General features: G+C 43.9%; 1 protein-coding gene and 1 non-coding gene across 2 annotated transcripts in view; one reads left to right on the forward strand and one right to left on the reverse strand.

Annotated features, from left to right (window-relative positions):
- The window catches only part of MYO5B (myosin VB), a 398,883-nt gene that overhangs the window by 17,144 nt on the left and 359,519 nt on the right, over positions 1-22,220 (forward strand). The gene's annotated exons all lie outside the window — the stretch shown is intronic.
- On the reverse strand, positions 1,662-1,734 carry TRNAG-UCC (transfer RNA glycine (anticodon UCC)). Its single transcript has one exon. It is a non-coding gene; the product is annotated as a tRNA-Gly (tRNA).

Genomic DNA, 22,220 nt, shown 5'->3' on the forward strand with positions numbered 1-22,220 from the left:
GCGCCAGATAAGGCGTTAGGCACTGAATATTAGTTACCGTAAGAAAGGAGGGCGGGAAAATAGGAAATAGACTAAATAGACTTGGGCGTTGAGTACTGGTTCCCCCACTATGTGACCTTAGACAACTGCTAAACCTCTAGGCTTCAGTTACCTTATCTGTACAACAGGGGTTAGAATCTGGTACAACCCTCAGAGGCGCACTGATGGGATAAAAGGAGAAAACATGCACTGCACCAGTAGTTGGTGATAATCATGTCCCTAGGAGAAGGTCTTGTTCTCACAGAGATCTGTGCAGGGCAGTGTGGGGGTGAGACCTTGAAGGGCTGGAAGGGCACTCTGAGTGCTGTTCACTGGCTCCAGCTCCTCTGTGCTGGGTTGGGCCCGTTCGCCAGGCCAAGTACCAGCAGTGATGGGGAAACTCCAGGATCACATACATGCAGTGAAGGAACCAAAGAAGTCTTAAGATCCTGGTTTTAAGGACCCTATCATCTCAAATCTTCCTTCCTAGAGCTCTAGTCCTGTTTCATAGCTTATCCTTATGGGGTTTCCCCCACTTTGTACTGAGAAGAGCACCCCATCTTGATACCACTAGCAGGCTGCCTGTTATCTATCTTTATTTCTTCCTGGCACTGAGTGTACTTGGCTATTTTGGTCACAAGGTCACTTCAGGACACTGTAGTGTAAGGATGCTTTAGGCACTAAGGGAGATGAGAGACTGTCTCAGGAACCAGCATAGCTGGTCTGAGCAGCCTGACCTAGGAGGCTGGGGGATCAGAAGATGCTTAAGACATCCACAGCTTTAGGGACCAGGCTATCCTGTCACCCCCTCAGCAGCAGTGCCACCAGAGTGACTCAGCTGCTCTTTTCTCTGTCTTCTTACTTCTGCTATGGATTAAACACACATCTCTGAATCTCCAGTTCAGATTGGCTGCACTAGCTATCATTGTCCCTGTGTCCTGAGAGCTTTTGTAGAAGGCAGACTCTTTGTTTGCTGCTCCTAGGCAGGTTCCTACACCTGGTCCAGGTGGCTCTGACCACCTAGGTCCAAGGAACTTCCCAAGATGGCTTAGTCTCTGGGAACCATGTGTTTCCTTCAGAACAGGTTGTGGATATTGCAGATACTAGGGCCTTGGTTTTCCCACTTTGGGGTGTATTAGGATTACTTGGAGAGCTAGTGAAAATATGTAAGCTTTCATCTCACCCCATAGCAGAGAATTTGGGAGATTCATGCTGGACCTGGCTTCATTTCTAGCTGTATCATGGCTATTTATGGTACTTGCATCCCCCTGCCTGAGTTTCTAATCTGGTTTCTGACTGTCACTAGTCCCTGCCTTGGATCCTGGTTGAGGTTTCCAGGTGTGGGAGAGTCCTAACCTGCTGCTCTTGTTGGTGTTAGCAACCATCGGGTTGGCCTCTGACTCACGGCAACCCCATGTACAATGGAACGAAGCACTGTCTGGTCCCTGTACCATCCCCATGACTGGTTGTGGATTAGACCGTTGTAACTCATAAGGTTTTCATTGGCTGATTTTTGGAAATAGATTGACAGACCTTTCTACCTAGTCTATCTTAGTCTGGAAGCTCCGCTGAAACCTGTTCAGCATCATAGCGTAACACATAGACTCCACTGACAGACAGGTGGTGGCAGTGCATGCGTGAGGTGCATTGGCTGGGGGAATTGAACCCCGGTCTCCTGCATGGAAGGCAGGAATTCTACCACTGAACCACCAATGCATCTCTCTAACCTGCTGTCATACCCTAAAAACAATGCTGGGATATGGGTCCTAACATCTACCATTAAAAAGAGTTCAATAATAAACATTTTTTCCCCTTCTTGAATTTGGTCCATCTCCTTCTAAATGTGTTCTAGAGCCTCTCATTTTTCACCTGTTGCTTCCACTTCCTCCTCCTTCAGCTCACATTCCTTGACCTTCTGTAATCCACCCTTAATAAAGGCCCTAGGGATTACCCACTGTGTAATATCCCTGTGAACCTGACTGGCAGCGTGAAACCAAGCCCTGCTCTGCAGGCTGCTGGGCTTATGCAACACTCAGCCATGTGGAGAGCTCTTACTTAGTGGGACAGATGCTAAGGGTATCAGCCTGAACTGTGCTCAAGTTGCAGTGTGAACCATTTCAGAAATCAGAAACTGCCTAGATGCTGGCCAAGGAATAAGGATGTGTCTGGGGCTGAAAATAACTCCAGCAGCCCTGGAACAGTAGCCGGTATCTAAAGTGATGTTGCCAAGTAAGTAATAGCAAAATAATGATTTGGGGCCATAACTGTTTTCTACTTTATCTCACTCAATAAGTAAACTCTTGGCTTTATACTGGAATTTAAAACCTCACCTTATGCTTTTTGCAAGAGGTCAGTGGTCACACTTCCTGCTGAGCTATGTTTATGCATCTCAAGTTTTTTCTAAGTTACTGTGCAAGGTGAACACCCTAAGAAATCTTAATTTTTCATGTAGTTATACACTCTGGTTGTTGTTAGCTGCCGTTGAGTCATCACTGACTCATGGTGACCCCATATATAACAGAAGAAAACACTGCCAGGTCCTGTGCCATTCCCATGTTCGGGTATGGATTGGCCCCTTGTGATCCATAGAGTTTTCACTGGCTAATTTTTGGAAGTAGACCTCCAGACCCTGCTTTCTAGTCTGCCATTGCCTGGAAGCTACACTGTAACCGGCTCAGCAGCATAGCAACACACAAGCCACCACTGACAGACAGGTGGTAGCTGTGCATGAGGTACCTTGGTACCCTGGTTTCCTGTATGGGAGGTGAGAATTCTACCACTGAACCACCATTGCCCCCATTCACTGTGGCAAGTAGTGGTTAATATTCAAACCAGATCCTGGCACGCAGACAGGGAAGTTTGGGAAATAACACTGATTATACTGTGTGCTAGTTTGGCTTGTGAAACTGGTGATACTCTGTGGTGAAGTTGAAGCTCTACTTGGCAGAGGCATCTATTTGTAGCTCATCGTATACTCCAGAGCTGCCTGGCCCACAGCTGGAATGTCTTCCGCTCTTGCTCTCAAATGGGTTGGGCCATGTGTCTAACAGACACAAATATTTGAGAATCTTCTTGCTATTGTACATAGTGCTGGGGTGAACAAGACACAGTTCTCATTATTAAGGAGCTCACAATTATATTAGTGCAGTAAGTGCTGCACAGGAGTAGTATATCAAGGAAGTATTTTACCAACATCCTTGTCGTTTGGAGAAGATAAGAACGGAGGCATATGGGGGGTCCAGCTAGAAAAAAGTTATTGAATTCCCTTAGCTGTCATGGCAGCTCTTAAATGATGGCTTAGCAGTCTTATATCTTGCCATTCTCCTGTGTGGCCTAGTGTACCTGCCTTGTGCATCAGTTCCTCAAGATGTCTTTCTTTTTCCTGTGTGTAAGTGTTTAGGAGATGTCTTAGTTTCCCAGTGCTGCTGTAACACAAATACCACAAGTGGGTGGTTTTAAGGAACAGAAATTTACTTTCTCACAGTTGTGGAGACAAACTAAATCTCAGGGTCTTGGCTGTGTTGATTCCTTCCTTGTTGATAGGCTACTTGTTGCTTGGTATTCCTTGACTTGTAGATGATCCTCACATGGCATCTGTCTTCCTGTGTGTGTGTGTGTGTGTCTATTCTAGTCTGTTTATAATTTAGAGGTGATTAGGTTTAGGATCCACCCTACACTAACATGACCTTATTAACATAACAAAAGAAATCTATTTCCAAAAAGAGTTGTATTTACAGGTAGGGAGGCTAGGATTTTAACATGTGTTTTTGGGGGGCACAGTTCAATTCATAACAGGAAGGAAGGCCCCCTGTCTAGAATGCAGCTCAGTGGGTGGTGATGTAGATCAGAATCTCCTGGGGGCTTCCAGTCTCCAGAGCTGCTCCCTCCTCTGAAGTGTTAGAGAGCTCAGGAGAATCAGCAGTCCACTTTATTCACCTTGGAAGCTGCTCCTCCAGTCACAGGGGCTCATGGCCGCATACAGGACTTAGCAGAGACAATCTGATTGGCTGGGGCAAAGATAAGGCTGGAGCTTTGTTCATGTAACCCTTCAAGATGGAGAAAATATCAAATATTGATATCAAAAAATGGTTCCTGTGTAGTACCATGCCAGTATCCTTTCCATTTAAGAACTAAGGCAAAGATAAAATCAAAAAACCAAATCCACTGCTGTCAAGTAGATTCCAACTCATAGTGACCCTGTAGGACAGAGTAGAACTGCCCCCACAGGGTTTCCAAGGAGTGCCTGGTGGATTCTAACTGCTGACATTTTGGTTAGCAGCCGTTGCTCTTAACCACTATGCCACCAGGATTTCCAGGCAAAGACGGAAGTATGTAAAAATCCAAACATAAAGTTTACAAGCAGTTATGAATTCATTTACTGTGCCTTTATTTTTAATTTGTGGAGAGAATATACACAACAAAACATAAGCCAGTTCAACAATTTATGCACATATTCAGTGACATTGATTATGTTCTTTAACTTGTGCAACCATTCTCACTATCCTTTTCTGAATTATTCCACCACCGCTACTATAAACTCAATGCCCCCTAAGCAAAGGTTCCCTCTTACCCCCTCCATCCCGCCCTGAATCCTTCTTTTTAAAAATACGTTCTTCTAAAGCATGCAAATATAATTTAACATTAAAATTATGGAAGAGTCTTTTTAAATCTTTCCAGGACTTCTTCTGATGTAGTGAGCTGTACCTTTCATCTTCCCACGCAGACCTTTGTTGAAGCCTACTCTTGAAAACAAAGTTAATGTAGCACCAACTTTTTTTTTTGTAGTAAGGTGGACTTGCGTTTCCAAAAAATTAGAATTATCTTGTTTTACTTAATTGTGTGTTACTGTCTTGACATTGTTTTGAACAGTGTGTCGTAATGAAGCTCTTTGAAAACTAGATGTTCATAATCTTATAAAATAGCAATTTTCATCCTACATGAATAAGTGTTAACTATGGTGCTGGTGTGGTAACATGACTTAAGGACTACCTCAAACCTAACTGTTAAATACACAGGCAAGAAACCTATGCCAATAATTTCTTCACCTGGGATGATAAATGATGATCATAAGAGTGCACAATTGTCTTCAAAGCACAAAAAAACAGCTTAAATTGTTGCAGCCTTTAGAAAAAGATAGTGATATTGATTTTATGTACTATAGTTAGATGGCTATATATTTACGTCCATATGACCTCTTTTTTATTATCAAGATGAAGATTTACACAAGTGAGACTTCAGAATGGAAGTTTTGCACAGTTCTTTGAGTGAACTCTGCCCAGTGTCAGCTCTCTTTTGGCCATCATAAAGTATTGGCATGGGGGGGGACCAGATGTGAAGGAGAGCATAAACCTGAAGACCCGAAGAAAACAGATGTTGAAGAAGACCGAGTAACAGTGTCCTATAGCTGGGGTAAATCTGGCACGTGGTGTATTTAAATCTCAGGACTGCAATGAAAATCTCCAGGAAACACACCAAAAAACAAGAAAAAAGAATTATTTTAACTGTGACTATTGAATGAGGCACCGGGGTTTTAATGAATGAGGATATGCCCCGGGGGATGAGGGTGAGATGGAAGGAGAGAACCTGTGATTTCCTAGGCAGTTCAGAGCCTCTGCAAGCGGGAGCATCTCACTATGATGATGGTCAGTTTAAGGGATTTTCAAGGGTAATTTTGGTGCTACATGACTTTTGCTTTATTCTTGACTTTAGAATTGAACCCCCTCCTCAAATCTCCATAAGATGTGACTTCACTATGCTATGTTCTGATCTTGATGACACATTTTAAGGGTCCCTCAATAAATGGAGCTCATCTAGAGGTAGTTTGCCCAGAACAGGCAAGTGCCTGGAAACGTATGAGGAATAGCTGGGTGATCTGGGCCTTACAGTCCAGGGAAGAGGAGATATAAGGACCCTGAAATAGCTCAAGGGCTGCCATGTGGAATTCATGTGACTCCTATCTGAACTCCTCCAAAGAGCAGAATGCTCAGCAATGGGTATGCTTTGCAGGGAGTCATATTTAGCTTGCTATGGAGGAGCACATGGCCAGTCAGAACCCCAAAGGGTGGAACGGGCCACCTGGTAGGCAAGTGAGGGCTCGCAGGTGTCAGAGCAGGCTGGGGGCCATCCGGTAAGGATGCCATGGGGAGAGTGCCTTTGAGTGGGAACTGGATCCCTGGGACCTTTAAACTTCTTTCCTACCTGACAAGTGGCTAGAAATGACTGCTTATTGGGAAGGGGAAAATATAAAATTAAGGTGAAAAGGAGTAATTTCAAGTAAACAGTGAATGAAGCAAGGAAAGGAATTAACCATTTAGTTCTTGAGATTCTACTCATAAATAAAAATAAGGTTAAAGAAATTTAACTTACGGTTTTTGTTTCTCTTAGAGAAATAGGTTTTCTACTCACTTGATTTTAAGAATGGAAACTCTAAAGCTTTATTTAAAATGGTTTAAAATATGTGTGAGTTCCATGTTATGGTGGTGGTTATTCAGTGGTGGGAGGCAGGGAGTCAACATAAAAGGACCACCTGTTATCCTCTTTTTAGGATGAAGCCATGTGTGGGCTTTAAGTTTGAATGGAGACAGGAAAGGGATGAGAACTAAGGAAGGAGATTAGAGAGGGGAAGGGATCAAGGTGGAGGAGGAGAGTAAAGAGGTAGGGGAGGGGGACATGGTATGGGTGGTCCACTTGGCCGGGCTGGTACTTGGTGGACCCTCCCTGCACAGAGTTCTGTTGGGCTCAGCCCTGAGAGGAAAGGCTGCTGAAGGGCAATGGGAGGAAACCCCTCCAGAGGCTGGTTAGTGCTTAGTGTTTTTTTTTTTTTTTTTTTTTTTAAAGATGTCAGTTCCTCTTAATACTCTGGAAGTCCATGATTTAGCTCAGATCAAGCATCTGATTAGTTGTTAGATCCAAGATGTGCTGATTTCCTGGTGTGGCTGGCTGCCCTCTGACTCCTCTGTGTCACTCTGCTTGTCACTTGATAGGAGTCCTGGCATGGGGCATGTTCTTCTAGGAACAAGGCCTTGGTGTCTGAGGTCAGATACTTTCTGGAAGGGGCAGCATGTTTCCATCAGGCAAATCAGTAGCACTCTGTGTCAGGAATTTGTAGTCAGATAAAACAAAAATAAGGTGTTTCCACTTCATATAGCGCACCAGTGTCTTGCTGGCCCCGCCCTCTTCCCAACCCCACTCCCCTGACTATGGCCATGTGTGGAAGGAGAGGCAGCCTTGAAGGAACCCACAAAGGCTTGGCTCTTACCAGCAGAATCTTGTATTTATATACACTTTATGCTTTCCAAGTTGTTTCCCCATTAGTTGTCATATTTCTTGTTCACAAGAGCATTCTGAGTTGGGAGGAGAAAGGAGATGAAACCCTGGACTGTTCAGTGATGTGCTCAAACTCACTCAAATTCTACAAGGTAGGACTCTCGTGTAGGGCTTTGGACCCTGGCCTCAGGGTTCTAGCACGAGGCATCCTGGTGGTGTACCTTCATAGGAATATGGCTGACGGAGCTTGGGAGATATTTGCTCTGTATGTGTGTGTTTTCCTGGAGACACAGTAGCTTGTTTGTATCTAAAGTTAAGTTTTGTGGCACTGGTTCCATTACTGTGTTTATTTTTCCAGTTTCTGGTGTATTTGTGTACTCAGGCTGTGACACCACAAATGAGCATGGATTTGCCATATGTATTATGATAATAAATTCTTATTTGAAAAAAAAAAAAGGAAACCCTGGTGGCGTAGTGGTTAAGGGCTATGGCTGCTAAGCAAAAGGTCAACAGTTTGAATCCACCAGGCACTGCTTGGAAATTCTATGGGACAGTTCTACTCTGTCCTATAGGGTCGCTATGAGTCGGAATTGACTTGACAGCAATGGGTTTCATGTATTATGATAAATAGCATAGGGACTGAGTAGGTGTAATGGAAAGAGTGTTGAGCTCTCTGCTAGGAGATTTCTATTGCAGTGTTTTACATAACACTACCTAGCTGGACCTTGGTCAAGTCACTTCATCTCTCTGGACCTCAGTGTCCTCATTTGCCAAATGAAGGGAGTAGGGCTGAATCCCTTGGGTACCTTCCATGCCTGAGATTCTGTGAAAGTGTCGCTTAATCTCTCTGAGTCACAGCATGGACGTTTGAAAATAACAATGCTGCTCTCCTTCCTACCCTACAGGATAGTTGAGTGTCTAAAGAAGCAGGTAAGAAGTACTTTGAAAAGTGTAAGTGCTACTACCTGTGTGACCTTTGACAGGTTACTTCACCTCTCTGTGCCTACCTTATAGGATTAATTGAGCAACTGTATGCAAAGTGCATAGAACCATGACTGGCACGTAGTAAAAGCTATGTACATGTTATTCATTTTAATCATTATTATAATAAGACATTTTTTCCTGACCCAGTATGGAAGGTGAAAAGGTTAATCTGAAAGCAAATACATTTCCAAAAGTTGTCACCTCACAATAAAAGATGTTTAGAAGCAAACTGTTTGATGATATTCCTGTTTCTGTCCCAACCCTCCCCATTTCCGTAAGTGGCATGATCCAGTTGCTTAAGCCCCAGATCCAGGCATTGTCCTTGATTCCTCTTTTCCTTACCCTTAACATCCCATCTGTCAGCAAGTCCTGGGGACTCTACTTCCAAGCCTACCCAGGATCCTCACCCTTTTACCCCCTCACTATGCTCTATCCAAGCTGCCGTGGTCTCTGGCCAGAATATTGGCAACTGTCTCCTAACTGTCTTCCCTGCTTCTTATTTCCTTCTAGTCTGTTCGCTACTCAGTAGCCATAGCACTTTTTTTTTAAGTGTTAAATCAGATTCTGTCCTGCCTCTGTTTGAAACCATCTAGCTGTTCCTCTTTGCTTTTGGAATAAAATCCAAAGTCCTACTAGGACTATAAACCCCTCTGTAATCTGACTTCTGCCTCCCCTGACTCTTTGCCTACCACTGTCTCCCTCAGTTGCTGGTTCCATCCACACTGGCTGTCGTCTTCATTGAGCACTGCAGACTTCTTGTCACCCTTGTGCCTTTTCCCCAGTCCCTCTGCCCAGACATTCTCTTCAGGTCTTTGCACTGGTGGCTTCTCATCATTCAAGCCACCACTAAGTCAGGTGCTAAGGGGGCCTTCTCTACCACTCTGAGGAGCTGCCTGGTAACTTTCAGCCTGTCACCATGTTTCATTTTCCTCCTTGCACTTATCCATCTCTGACACTTCTATTTGCTTGTCTTTCTCAGCTGAATTCTGAGGTCCGTGAGAGCAGAAGTTGTCTTGTTCATTGCTGAGTCCCAGGGCCTAGAACAGGTCTAGCACATAGAAGGTGCTCGATAAATTTTTTTTTTTTTAGCAAATGAGTGACATTTGAGATTTATGTAGCAATGCTGCAGTAGGCAGACTCCCCTAGTCTGTTTTACAGATTTTTTAGTGTTTGAGTGAGAGGGAAATACCCTGTCACTAAGTATAAGAGTCTTGCTTGGCTGCTGAGTTTGGCCAAATCCATTGTGTGACAGATTTCATTCTGATAGACTGCACTCTATCAGGAATATGTTGGGCATTCTCATTCTCTAGGCCTCGGCATCAGTGGGTTTTCTCTTTCTCTTCTGGGCCACCCTATAGGAGATGAGATAGCCTGGCCGATCTCTGTATTCATTTTCTCACTCAATAACACACCAGGGAATGTCTTGTCACAGTTTTGGTTTAATGAACACAGGGCTTTTGTGGTGGTTACGATGAAGTCTTTGTTAGTTTTATAGATTTTTACTGAGCACCCGTTCTGGTTAGATCCCCTTAGGAGCCGTATGTGTTTTGTGGTAAACAGGCACAGGGAGGAAGATCTACTGCTGTAGATTTTTCCAAATCTAGTTTTAGATCTGGCTGTTCGATGAGGAGCCTCCTCTTCTGGCTTTTCTCCTGTTATCTCCTCAGTTTGTTGTAAGAGTGAACTGTACGGGATAGTACTCGGCACTCACTACATGGTAATCATTTGTCATGGTGGGTGCCAATGAAGGATCACCCATACCCCCATTTGACTTCTTGACAGATGCCTGATTTGACAGAACTTCTCCCCTGTGCAGCTGTGTGCCTCGGGGAAAGTGGCACCACCCCCGCTCTGGTGGGTGGCTCTCAGTGGAACAGGCTTATCCCATTTGCTTTGCCAATGACTGTGTCAGAAATAGATTTGTAACCTTGGATCCTCTGGGAAAAGATTTCTCTTTCTTCTGGATGTCATGATTGCCTGGATGTGATACCTGGAAATAGCTATAGCCAACTCTGAGAATGACGGAGGGGAGAGGGAAGAAACTGGAGTCCTTGGTGACATTGTTGATCTGCCGAATCACCCAGCGTTAGAACACACCAGAACTCTGGACTTTTTGTCACGAGATAGTAATTGTCCTTCTATTTAAGCCAGTTCGAAGCCTGGCTTGAAGTCAGTATCGTAACTGACGAACTATCAGTTGATTATTGCCTCATATGAATAATGACTCTTTTCCACTGGCAGAACCAGGCAACTCACTATCTTGCCAACATACCTTGAGCTTTTTTGCTCCTGTGCTGTATCTACCCAGAATATTCTTTCCTTTTCTGTATCTAAATTCGTTTTCTCAGGACCAAGATCAAATCTTACCTTTTCCATAAACTCTTCTGATGACCTTAGTGTAAGGAAATCTCTGTTCTCTGTACCAAAAAACCCATTGCTGTTGATTCCAACTCATAGTGACCCTATAGGGCAGAGTAGAGCTGACCCATAGGGTTCCCAGGGACCAACTAGTGCATTTGAACTGCTGACCTCTGACCTCTTGGTTATCAACTGAGCTCTTAAACCACTGTGCCACCAGGGCTCCATTCTCTGTATGGTGAGGCAATTACTATAAGTAATGTTGACCTATTACTTGGTCTTGGTATTTACTCGTATCCTACTCTTATGTGTGTGCTCCATCATTGGCCTGCACTCTTGTTTACCTCTTGGATGATTACTTAAGTTTTTCCATACTTGCTTTATCTCCTTAGCTTATCCATGAGGGCAGAGACCATGTGAAATGCCCAGCCAGTGTCTCACATACTAGCCACTTGTTATTAGCTGATTTGAAGAGCGGAACCACATGGGGACTGGTGGATAAGCACTGGAAATGTGGGGTTTTCTGGAGTTTTGAAGGGCCTAGAAATTCCTAGCTGTGGGAATGCTACTTGCAAAGAGACCCTCAGGGAGGCAGATGCAGGGTCAAAATGGGGAACAGTATTTTGCAACTCTTCACTTCTGAAACAAATGTGAACAAGTAGAGAAAGATGGAGGAGTGTTGCATTCCTGGTGCATTCTTTCTGCCAAGGTAAATTATGTGCACGTCTGCCCAGTTACTGTTATCTGACCTCTTGTTCTAGACATGTGTAAACTTTTCTCTAATCTTAAGAAAACAAGGAAAGAGATGTTAAAAACTGTCAGTGCTATTAATGGCATACTATGCAGTTTATGCAGTTTAGTAAAAGGAACGCTGGGTTGTGAAGTTGCTAAGTGCAGCCCACATGTAAGAACTAGGGTCATTATGCTTCTCCTCCTTGAGGGTGGGGTATCTACAGAGATTATGTGGAGTTCTTCTGCATGGGAGATTTGTCTCTTCTTCATTTATTTATTCATTCAATTATTTATATCAATATGGGGCTATAATCTAATACTACTTTATTTTGTTGCTCAAATTGTCACAGCTTTGGCCACTGGGAGTTCTTTAAGTTGGCTCCTATGTCCCTTGGACACACTCACACCATTGTGTGCCTGTGTGTTTCTTTTTAGCACTTCCTTATTTTGTGGCACTACAAGATGTTCCAAACTCATCTTGTATACTCACTTCCTGCCTCAATCCTAGAATCAGCCATTTCTCCATGGTGTCCTGGTTCTTTTTATTGGACAATCGTATTAGAAACCAACATCTGGGCGCTAGGCATGCTTGTTGCTACTGGGGTGTTACTGCTTCTAGTCCTTCAGCTGACAGAGCAAGGAAATACATACGTGTGTATAAACCCATGCAAGTGCCTGTATTTGTTAGTATTTCTATATGTAGCCATCTGTATCTGTATTAAGCCAAACGTGAGCTCATACTTCTGTCTCCAATTCTAATCCCATTACCACATGGATCATTCTAGACTCCTCCTTTGCTAGGCCTAGTAGCTTTTTAGTGAAGGAAGGAGACCAGTTTTGTTTTTTTTTTTTTTTTTAAAGGGGAAGAATCTTTTTAAAAAGCTTTCCTGGAAGCCAAACCCAAAAGCTTTTGATTCTTAGCCATGTCTGCTCCCTATCTAAAGTACCTGTCACATTACCTGGTCCTCAGGAGACATGTGACTAGGTGTTAATTCATTGCCCTCCCTTGCATGCCCTGTATATTCCTTTTTCTCCTTCTTAGGCTTTGTAGGAACAACGCACTCCAAAGTGGTAGTTGCTCAAGGGATTGTAATAATAACTGATTTACATTTCTACTGACAGCACAGTTCTTGCTAGAAGGGGGCACAGGTATTGAGGGAGTCCTGGGATGCTGATAATTATTCTTGATCTGAGTGCTGGCAACACAGGTGTGTAAATTTTTGAGAGTTCGTTAAGCAGGCCACTTATGATTTGTATACTCTTTTCTATGTATGTTAATATTTTTAGAATTTTACCACAAAATTAATGTCTAAGTATTTCAGGAGCCCTGGTGCAATGGTTAACAGCTTGGCTGCTAACCAAAAGGTCAGCAGTTTGAATCCACCAGCCGCTCCTTGGAAACCCTATGGGGCAATTCTACTTTGTCCCGTAGGGTCACTATGAGTTGCAGTCAACTTGACGACAACGGATTTGGGTGTTTTTTTTTTTTTTTTTTTGGTGGGGGGGTGTTTAATACTGAAGCAGGAGAGTTGGTGGGGTGGGCTGGCGGGTTGATGAAACAGGGACTTGATGGAGCCAGGGGTATGGTGCCTTTGAGATTCACACTGAGCTGGAGGAGTAATGGGGCCCAGCCTGAGGAGCTTCTGAAGGACCTCTCCCTTCTCCCTCCTCCAGCAGCCTCTCACCTCCCAGGCACACCTTGTCCTGGGCTAGAAATGCTATAGCTGAGGAGCAGGCCCATTGGGTAGGGAAGTGGGGTGGCCCAGGTTATCGTGGGACTGCAGTGGGAAAGGAGAGTAGGGGGCAGGGTCCCCTGACAGGGGCAGCTGTTCCCTGGGAGTCCTTTCAGCAGAAGAAATACAGGGGAGTCAGGCGTATTTGAAGTAAGAGACAAGCTTGTACTCTAAAATGCCAGGTGTCAGAACTGTCCTTCTGTCCCAAATCTTTGAGAACTACAGGATTCTGAAAGGTCCTCAATAAATCACCTGGTCACCAGACTTCTCGCTTTACATCCTTAGTTGTTTAGAGTTTGGCTTGTAAGGATGAAAGCCTTCGGTGTGCGGTGGTGGTTTGCAGGATGGAGGTGAAATGAAGAGGCGCCTCTGAATGCTGTTCGAGGGAGTAATGAAGCCAAGAGGATCGCCCTTAGCTGGGCCTATGCCTGAGTGTTTTAATTAGTAATCTATCAGTGCCGTGCTGAATAATTTAAAATTAACAAAAGCCAGCCAAGGCCCCATGTGGTGCTTCATCCAAGTGCAATATAAATACTGTAGAGCCTTGCCTTACCCGGAATTTAACAACTTTCTGTAATGGTGTATTTTATTTCCACATTGTTTAACCTAGACTGGAAGCCCCCAGGGTAGCAGTGGCCTTTATGCTGAATAGGTAGGTTTCCACAAATGATAATAAAACATTTTTGCCTCATACACAGGGCCAGATGGCAAATGGGCTTGGCTTTATTTATTTTGGAGACTTGAACATTGAAGTTAATATATATTGCTTTTAAAAAAAATGACGAAAAGAGCCCTAGGCATAGGAGATAATCTCTTGACTATTGATGTGGCAGGTCTCAGCTGGGGAAGCTATGGAAGGTGGGGGAGGGCTTCATGGAGAGAGGTGGGGCTTAAACCAGATTGTAAAGAGCTGAGGGTTTGGGTGAGAGGACAGCAAGGGGGAAGCATTGTAATGACTTTTCCTGGAGTAAAATAAAAAATCAGTTTTGATTTTTACAGCTGTTTGCTTTCTATCACTTATTCTTCACCTGCTCTAAATTGAGTCTCTAGAGGCTGGGACAGCTGGTCAATCAATAATCTCTAAATTGCAGGGAAGGGTTGACTTGTTTGGACAGGACATGGATGTGGAGCTGAGGGGCCAGGAATGGAAACAGACACCGAAGGTCTTACGCCCATCACTTATGTAACTTAAGTCTTATTATGTCAGGGGTCAGTTATAGACAAAAGCCACCCATAATACCTCAGAATGTGCAATGACGCTTTGTCTCACACACAGAACGTACTCAGTAATAAACTTTGAATTTCTAAATTGTGAGTTTTTACAAGGCGGCAAAAGTAGAGAGAACCTTGTACAATACACCCAACCCATTGCTGTCAAGTTGATCTCGACTCATAGTGACCCTATAGGACAGAGTAGAACTGCCCCATAGGGTTTCCAAGGAGCACCCGGTGGATTAGAACTGCTGACCTTTTGGTTAGCAGCCATAGCTCTTAACCACTATGCCAGTAGGGTTTCCGTATAATGAACAGGAAGGGTTTTTCCTAAGGAAATATGGAAGATTTTCTTTTGTCTTTGTTCAAACAATGTACTAGAACTTTCTTTTAGCTGGGGTATGTTTGCCAGGGTGGCAATCACAAAAAAATATGCTTAGTGGATTTCAGCTAAATTAAAAAAAATTATATAGGTTTTTAATATTCTTTCCAGGAAGTTCTTTCTTTAAAACTTTCTTGGCATCTTTTATATTCACTTAAAAGATTGAAACCATTGATTCAGCATATGCTTTCAAGATTGGCAGTTCTTTCCAAATGAAATAAAAATTGATATCGAAGATAGTGATCTACATAAAGCAAAATGATGTGTACTTGTACTTGTTTATGCTGAAGATGGAAATGCAGTAAGTCATAGCTGAGGAAAAAATAGCTCTAATCTATCAAGTGTCCTCTCCTCCCCCAAAGTCATACATGATTGACCCTATCCAAGGTGTTTTTATATGACATCTTTGACTCAACCTAATTTCCTGAAGAGGGAATCATATTAAATCAAAACCCCAAACTGATAAGTGATCTCTCTTGGGACGTCAGGAGGAGTGGGGATAAAGAGGGAAATTTTACTTTCTTTTTTGTGTACAATGCAGTAAAAAATTTTTTTTTTTTTTTGCGCAAGAAGCTTGTAACTGAAAAAAAAAAAAACCCAATAAATTGGAGGAAATGATTGTCTACTATAACAACCTGTTCCTCGGTGGTGCAAACGGTTCACATGCGTGGCTGCTAACCGAAAGGCTGGAGATTTGAGTCCACCCAAGAGATGCCTTCAAAAGAGGTGTTTGGTGATCTTCAAGTGAAAAATCAGCGTTGAAAACCCCGTGGAGCACAGTTCTACTCTGATGAACACAGCAGTTGGCTTGAGTTGGAGTTGACTGATGGCAACTTTTTTTGATAACCTGTAATCTGTAGTTGAGATGTACCAGGTTCGTTTTTTTTGTTTGTTTTTTAACCTGATGTTTAAACAGAGGAGTGAACAAATTTGCTTGTGCCCAAAGTACAGTGAAACCTGTGAGAGCCAGAACTTGACAGGACTGTTTTGTTTTACTGGGTCTCGCAGTTTTCTACCTTTGACAGAGTGCCGTCTTACATTTTTCTATTGCTCATTTTAGTGAAAAATTTTTAAATTTTTCTTCTCTGACAGGTTTCCACCTTACACAGCATAATGGATTGAATTGTGTCCTCCCAAAATATCTGTCAAATTGGCCAGGCCATGATTCCCAGTATTGTGTGATGTTCTACCATTTTGTCATCTGATGTGATTTTCCTATGTGTTGTAAATCCTACCTCTATGATGTTAATAAGGCAGGATTAGAGGCAGTTATGTTAATGCGGCAGGACTCAATCTGCAAGATTAGACTGTATTTTAAGCAAATTTCTTTTGATAAAAGAAAGATGCAAGCAGAGAGAGGGGGATCTCATACCACCAAGAAAGCAAAGCAGGGAGCAGAGTGCATCCTTTGGACCTGAGGTTCCTGTGCTGAGAAGCTCTTAGAACAGGGGAAGGTTGATGACAAGGACCTTCCCCCAGAGCTGACAGAAACAGAAAGCCTTCTCCTGGAGCTGGTTCCCTGAATTTGGACTTCTAGCCTCCTAGACTGTGAGAGAATCAATTTCTCTTTGTTAAAGCCATCCACTTGTGGCATTCCCTTTATAGTAGCACTAGATGACTAAGACACACAGCTTCCAGCTTGTGCAGGTTTTGTTGTATATCTTCTCTGAGACTTAAACTAAGCATATCATTTCAGAAAATAATTGGGACATATGTTACCAATATTCAGGGCATAGAATGCTAAGGTTACAGGTAGAATTTGGGGACAAGGTTTCATTGTTGATCATTCTGCTCTTTGGAGGAATTGAGGAGACACATGAATTCTGCATGACAAACCCATATGGGATCAGCCATATAATGAGTGACTGATAAATCCTGAGGCCAGTTTGTTTTCTCGGCAGGGCTTCAAACTGGTTCTTCCCCCTTCAGTCATGGCCAAGTAAATGAACCTGGAACAGTCCCGAATTTTTTAAATTTGGGTGAACTGGAGTGATAATTGGAGCGGGAAAAATTACAGGTTGAAGCCCTGTTAGAAACCTAATCTCCCTCTTCGAAAATAGGGGCAGTGTACGCATTGCATAGCAACTAAATCTCTTGTCTGAGGAATTTTGAGCAGAGTTGGAAACTGTGGTGCCCTGCTCAAAGATGGGAGCCAACTATGCCATTTTGAATGAGTGTCAATCTCCACACTCCTGCCAATAATCCAGTCTCATGCCTCAGACTCCTGAAGGGACACACTACGCCTCTTCCGAGTCTCCTATTCCAGGGCTTCGACCCATAATTTTTCTTGTTCTGGTTATTGTTTTGGATTACTGACATTGTAAAAATTTGGGTCCATTCTAGTTTCACTTCGTTGGCTATGACTGAACCATTTTGAATCGGTTCAAAGCCCTGATTCTTGGGAGATAGGAATGGCATAATAGCTGATAGACAAAGAAACCTTTGGCCTATTCAATTGTTCTGTAATTTACTAGCATCTAGCAATAACTCCTCTGGTAACTGATAAAGAAAAGAGGACAGGGACACCGGGGCTTTGAACTGATTCATTCCTGTTTGACTCCCAGCTGAGAATTTGCCTTTCCACCCCAGATAAATACTGAATCACCTGGGAATCATGTTAAAATGTAGATTCTGATTCAGTATGTCTGGGATGGAAACATAGATTCTCAGCACACGGTTGAACTGGTTCATTCCTGATGGGCGTATCTTTGTCTGAGTCTTTTTTTTTTTTTGTAGTAGAGAATACTTGATGGTAGGTAGGCCATTCAGTCCTTGGAGTGGAGTAGAACAGTCCACAGATAACTAAAAATAAAGATGTCCCGGGGTAGTGAGTCACCTGAGAACTTAAGCTAAAAGGTTGACATGTGCCAGCTTCTGTGGTCTCTGAATCTTGCAAACGGATCTGTTAGCTACCAGGTCTAAGACCTGAAGCCATCAGTAAAAACCATCTTGTAGTTTCAGACAGAAAAGAGATACTCAATTTCTTTGAATTTTTCTTTGCCTGGAATGGTAAACCTCCAATAACTTGAACAATCTTGTGATGCTATTTGTGTGTGTGTTTTTTTTTTTTTTAAGAAAAAGCAGAATTCTGTTCCTGCTTTCCTGGCTAAAATATGAAGTTTATAGGGTTTAGACACAGAAGGGATCTGAGAGGTCATCGACCTGTCCTTTCGGATCTCAGGACATTAGAGTTAGCATTGCGATCCTGCCCTTTTCTTCTCTGGTTAGTGATGTGAGCAAATCACCTAAAGTACAGTCCGGCATTGTGGTGGCCTGTGCACGGGAGGGTCAGCCAGCAGGCTTTTCCTTCATCCATCCCCAGCCTGAGCAATCCCGGTTTGTGAGAGGTGGCTGCTCTCTGCTGAAATGGAGCTGTCTTTGCCCAGCTAGCCTTTAGAAGGAGGTGCTGCCAGGCCCCGTGGCTCTGTGTTTTGTTAGAAAAGGTGCTCATAGTCCTATCAGAAACACAGTGCAGAAATCTCCCAGAGTATCAGGCAACTGGGCTGCTAGCAGGGCCTGGCAGGAATGAAATAAGATAGGAGAAACGAAGATTGTGTGCCCCTGGAGAGCGGCTCTCTTTTTCTGCCCAGAGCAGCTGCCAGGGGTTTCCTCTCTTCCTTAATGTGACTGGTTGAAAAACATAAAACTGCCTTGCAAATGAAGCCTGCAGGGCTGGGCTGAGATGATGGCGGCAGGGAAAACCAGAACATGGATGGGCCCCTGTTTGTGACCTCCTGGGGGAGTGGAGGACACAGAGGAAGAACACCCCTTGCAGTGAGCAGGGGCAAAGCTCTCTACTCCCTGCAGGTTCTGCGTCAGGGTGCACCAATTCTCAGGAATATCTTTTCTTCTGGAGAGTAACAGGGTGGCATGGAGAGAAAAGGAATCAATATTTACAGGTTTGCTTGGGCTTTTCATTCACTTGAGGTCTGTTTACACGAGGTCTGGAATCATTCATGTCTTGGAAAGCAGACAACTTTGATAGCAATTCATTTTGGAAGATGTTCTGATTGCACTGGGCTCCATGAAGTCATCTTTGTGATTAGCTATAGTTACGTGAACACGGAACAAAAAAATCATTTGAAATGTAAAACGTGGTTGCCTCAACCAGTTTGTAAAAGGTGGTCTCCAAGAAGGACACCTTGCTTTGCTGATGTTGCTGTCGGGACTTTGGGACGTGGGAGGGAGACACCGTCCTGACAGGGCTAGAATGGACATGGTGGGATAGCATCAGCTGCTGCGAGGTGTCCTACAACTGAAAAAATGAGTGCTCCAAATACGTTGGGCCGTGCTGCACCAATCTCAGGGTTGCAGATGCCGCTGCCTCAGAAAGGTTGGCACCGTGCAGCACTGAGGTGTCTGTGGCACCCCGTTATTGTAGCTGCAGTCAAGTCAGCCCCTGATTCATGGCAATCCCATTTACAAGCGAACAAAAATGCCACCTGGTCCTGTGCCATCCCCATGATTGGCTGCAGATCATGCTGTTGTAATACATAGGGTTTTCCTCGGCTGATTTGGGGAAGTAGCTCCACCAGCCCTTTCTTTCTAGTTACCTTGGCCTGGAAGCTCCACTGAAACCTGCTTGGTGTCATAGCAACATGCATGCCTCTGCTGACAGAGAGGTGGTGGCTGCACATGAAGCACATTGGCTGGGAATTGAACCCAAGTTTCCCACATGCAAGGCGAGAGTTCTACCACTGAACCACCACTGTTTCTGTATGTGGTAGGTAATCGGACCTGATGTCCTTCAGCGTCAGGACCGTGAAAGGACTGTGCTTTGGGAGTTAATGTGATGTGCTTGTAGGCTCAGGGGCCCCAGGTGGGCTTTTAGAATACACCACATGTCTACTGATGACCTAGGATTCTGGTGTTTCCCTTCTCTTGCTGGTTTCACAAGGCCGTGACTGAACAGTGCTGGCAATCTCGTAGAAGCTATGCTCTTTAAAGGCGAAGCATTGTTTGTAGAAAGACCGATCACACTGTTACATCAGCGCAGTCTTTCCAGACTGTCGGACAACATGTTAGAAGTTCTTCTGCTTTCCTTCACTTCCTGTGCCAAAAACTGGGCACAGGAATTCCTATTTTGATTGGTAATGGCATTTTGACAATATGCTAGGGTTCCGCAGGAACTTGCTTGGAGGTAGGGAGTGAGGGGTGGTTCAGTCTTCTGAAGAAAGATTTCTGTTTTCCTCCGACTGTTCCTGTGTCTTGGAGAACGTTAATATGCAGAAATAAATTTTAGGATCTGATTTGAAATAAGAGTCTGGGCCTGGCAGAACCAGTCTGAGAAGTGGCCTTCTTTCCCTACGACATGGAACCACAGAGGAACTGGGGAATGCAGTGACGCTTCCTTACAAGAGGGGAAGTGCTTCTGAAAGAATGGCCATCTGCACTGTATGCAATATAGCCATTTCTATAAACTTAACAGAAAATTGATGCCAAACCAGTTTAGTCAAAAGCTGATGACCCTGCCCTTTGCCAGGTTCCTTAAAAAAAAGCCTCTCTAAATTCCTGAATTGGAGTGTCTTAGATTCTAAAAAAAAACCCTGCTGTTTTTCCTCTAGAAACCTTTTCACTTGACTTTTGGTCTGGGGGTCACAAGTCACTGACCTTTTTTCCAGGGCAGGTAGAGGGATGAGGTTTCTACCCTGAGAGCAGTGTTTTATAGATTTCAGGATCCTTTGCCTCCTGGTTGCCCCATAATGGGGACTCTGTAGGGAACTTGATTGTCCCTAAGGATGCTTTCTAGGGATCGTTGATGTTCCTACTTCAGCAAAATGAGGCAGCACGCTATAGCAGGCAGGGTTAGGGCTGCAAGTTCTTTCTGTAATCTAATTGTTTTGGGGGGAGGATGGGGTATGGTAAGAGTGGTGACCCTTATGCCCCTGGAAACACCAGTCCTTAGTAACATCCCTTTCTTTTAATGGCCTCTTACGGCCAAGTCGCACAAGTTCATGCTTAAACGTACGCTTGTTTAATGTCAGTTAATCTTTTTTTCCAACCAGATTGTGAGCTCCACAAGGGGGCAACCATGACTTCTAGTGCTTTGTGTCCAGCCCTCTACTCTGAGGAACACAGACAAATGGAAGGTTGTCTGGAGGAGAGAGACTAGGATGGTGAGGGAGTCAGAAAACTGTTGAAATATTCACAGGGCTTTTCCTAGAGGGGAGGGTGTGTTCAGAATGGATTACTGTTGGCAGTTAGGGAAGGAAGAGCATTGAACTTGAATCCTGTCTCCATATATAGCCCTGAGCTTAATATGGAACCCAGAGTGGAGTGGGGTGGGACAAGCAGAGTTAATGTTTCCTGATAACTTACTTTGTGCCAGGTCCTTGAGGTCTGTGGTTTACTCTCCCTTAAGGCACAATTAGGATTCATGTGTGAACAGATGAGAGGGAGAGATTTCAGCTCAGTCTGAGGAAACAACTTTCAGTTGACTGGGGCGGTTCATCTAGCTGCTACAGGGAGCTCCCACCACTAAACCCAAACCCAGTGCCGTAGATTCGATTCCGACTCTCCCACCACTAAAAAAAACCACTAGAGGGGTTCAAATGGGGGCTGGCCAACCTGCTGCATGACCCGTCCACAGGAATGTATTCAGTTAAAGGCCTGTCCCTTTCTGAGGTAGTTCTTACTTTTGGGGGATTAAAATATCTTGTTTTGGGGAAAGTTGGTGATAGTTCTGAGATTAAGTAAATACTAACTGGTCCATAGGATGTAAAGTCAGGGAACCTCTGTCCTCCATCATCTCCTCATAGAGAATGGGGTTAGACCCCAAGACCTATGCCTAAGCCTGAGGCTCCTTTCAGTACTGAAGTTCTGTGGCTGTGGCCTTTATAAATGGGTAACTCTTAGCTTGCTACATGGCCTTAGACACTGGAGAGGGACATTAAAAAAATGGCTATTCACATAAAGTAGAATTGTCCGGGTAATAGTTGCATTTGATTGATGCTAAGTTTGGGATCTAGATGCACTCCTCAGAGACTGCATTATTGCTTCCACTTCCATACTTACATTGGCTGTTCTTGCCTGATACTTCATCCTGACCTAGGAAGTATTGACACTGGCACGTTTTGCATGTTAGCCTGTGGTCCCATGAGAGTGAAGGGAGCCATTCTCTCTCCTGTCCACGCCCTATGTGGCTGCATAAAACTCTATTTTCTTTATAGCCTCTCCAAAATTGGACATAGTTATGTTCATCTGTGAAATGTCTGTGTGCCTGTTCTAGTTATGAGGGTCTAGAGGAAGAGTTCCTGCCATCCGAAGATCAGTCTTGATTAGGCAGCAGCAAGCAACACAAACAGTACCAGATGGAATATGCAGTAGATAATAAATGGCATGTAGACGCTGAAGAGGATACAGGGGCCGTGATTGTTGTGACCTGAGGTATTCCAAACTAGGGGACTTGGATGACTTTGAAAAATAGTCAGTGGGGAGAAGGGAAGTTATTTTTTATATATACTTTTCACTGATTTTGTTTCTCTAGAGAACCAAGCCTAAAATAGTTGGTATGTACAAGAAGTTTCTGCAGTGAT

The sequence above is a fragment of the Loxodonta africana genome, chromosome 11, assembly GCF_030014295.1.
Source record: "Loxodonta africana isolate mLoxAfr1 chromosome 11, mLoxAfr1.hap2, whole genome shotgun sequence".
In the NCBI taxonomy this organism is placed as follows: Eukaryota; Metazoa; Chordata; class Mammalia; order Proboscidea; family Elephantidae; genus Loxodonta; species Loxodonta africana.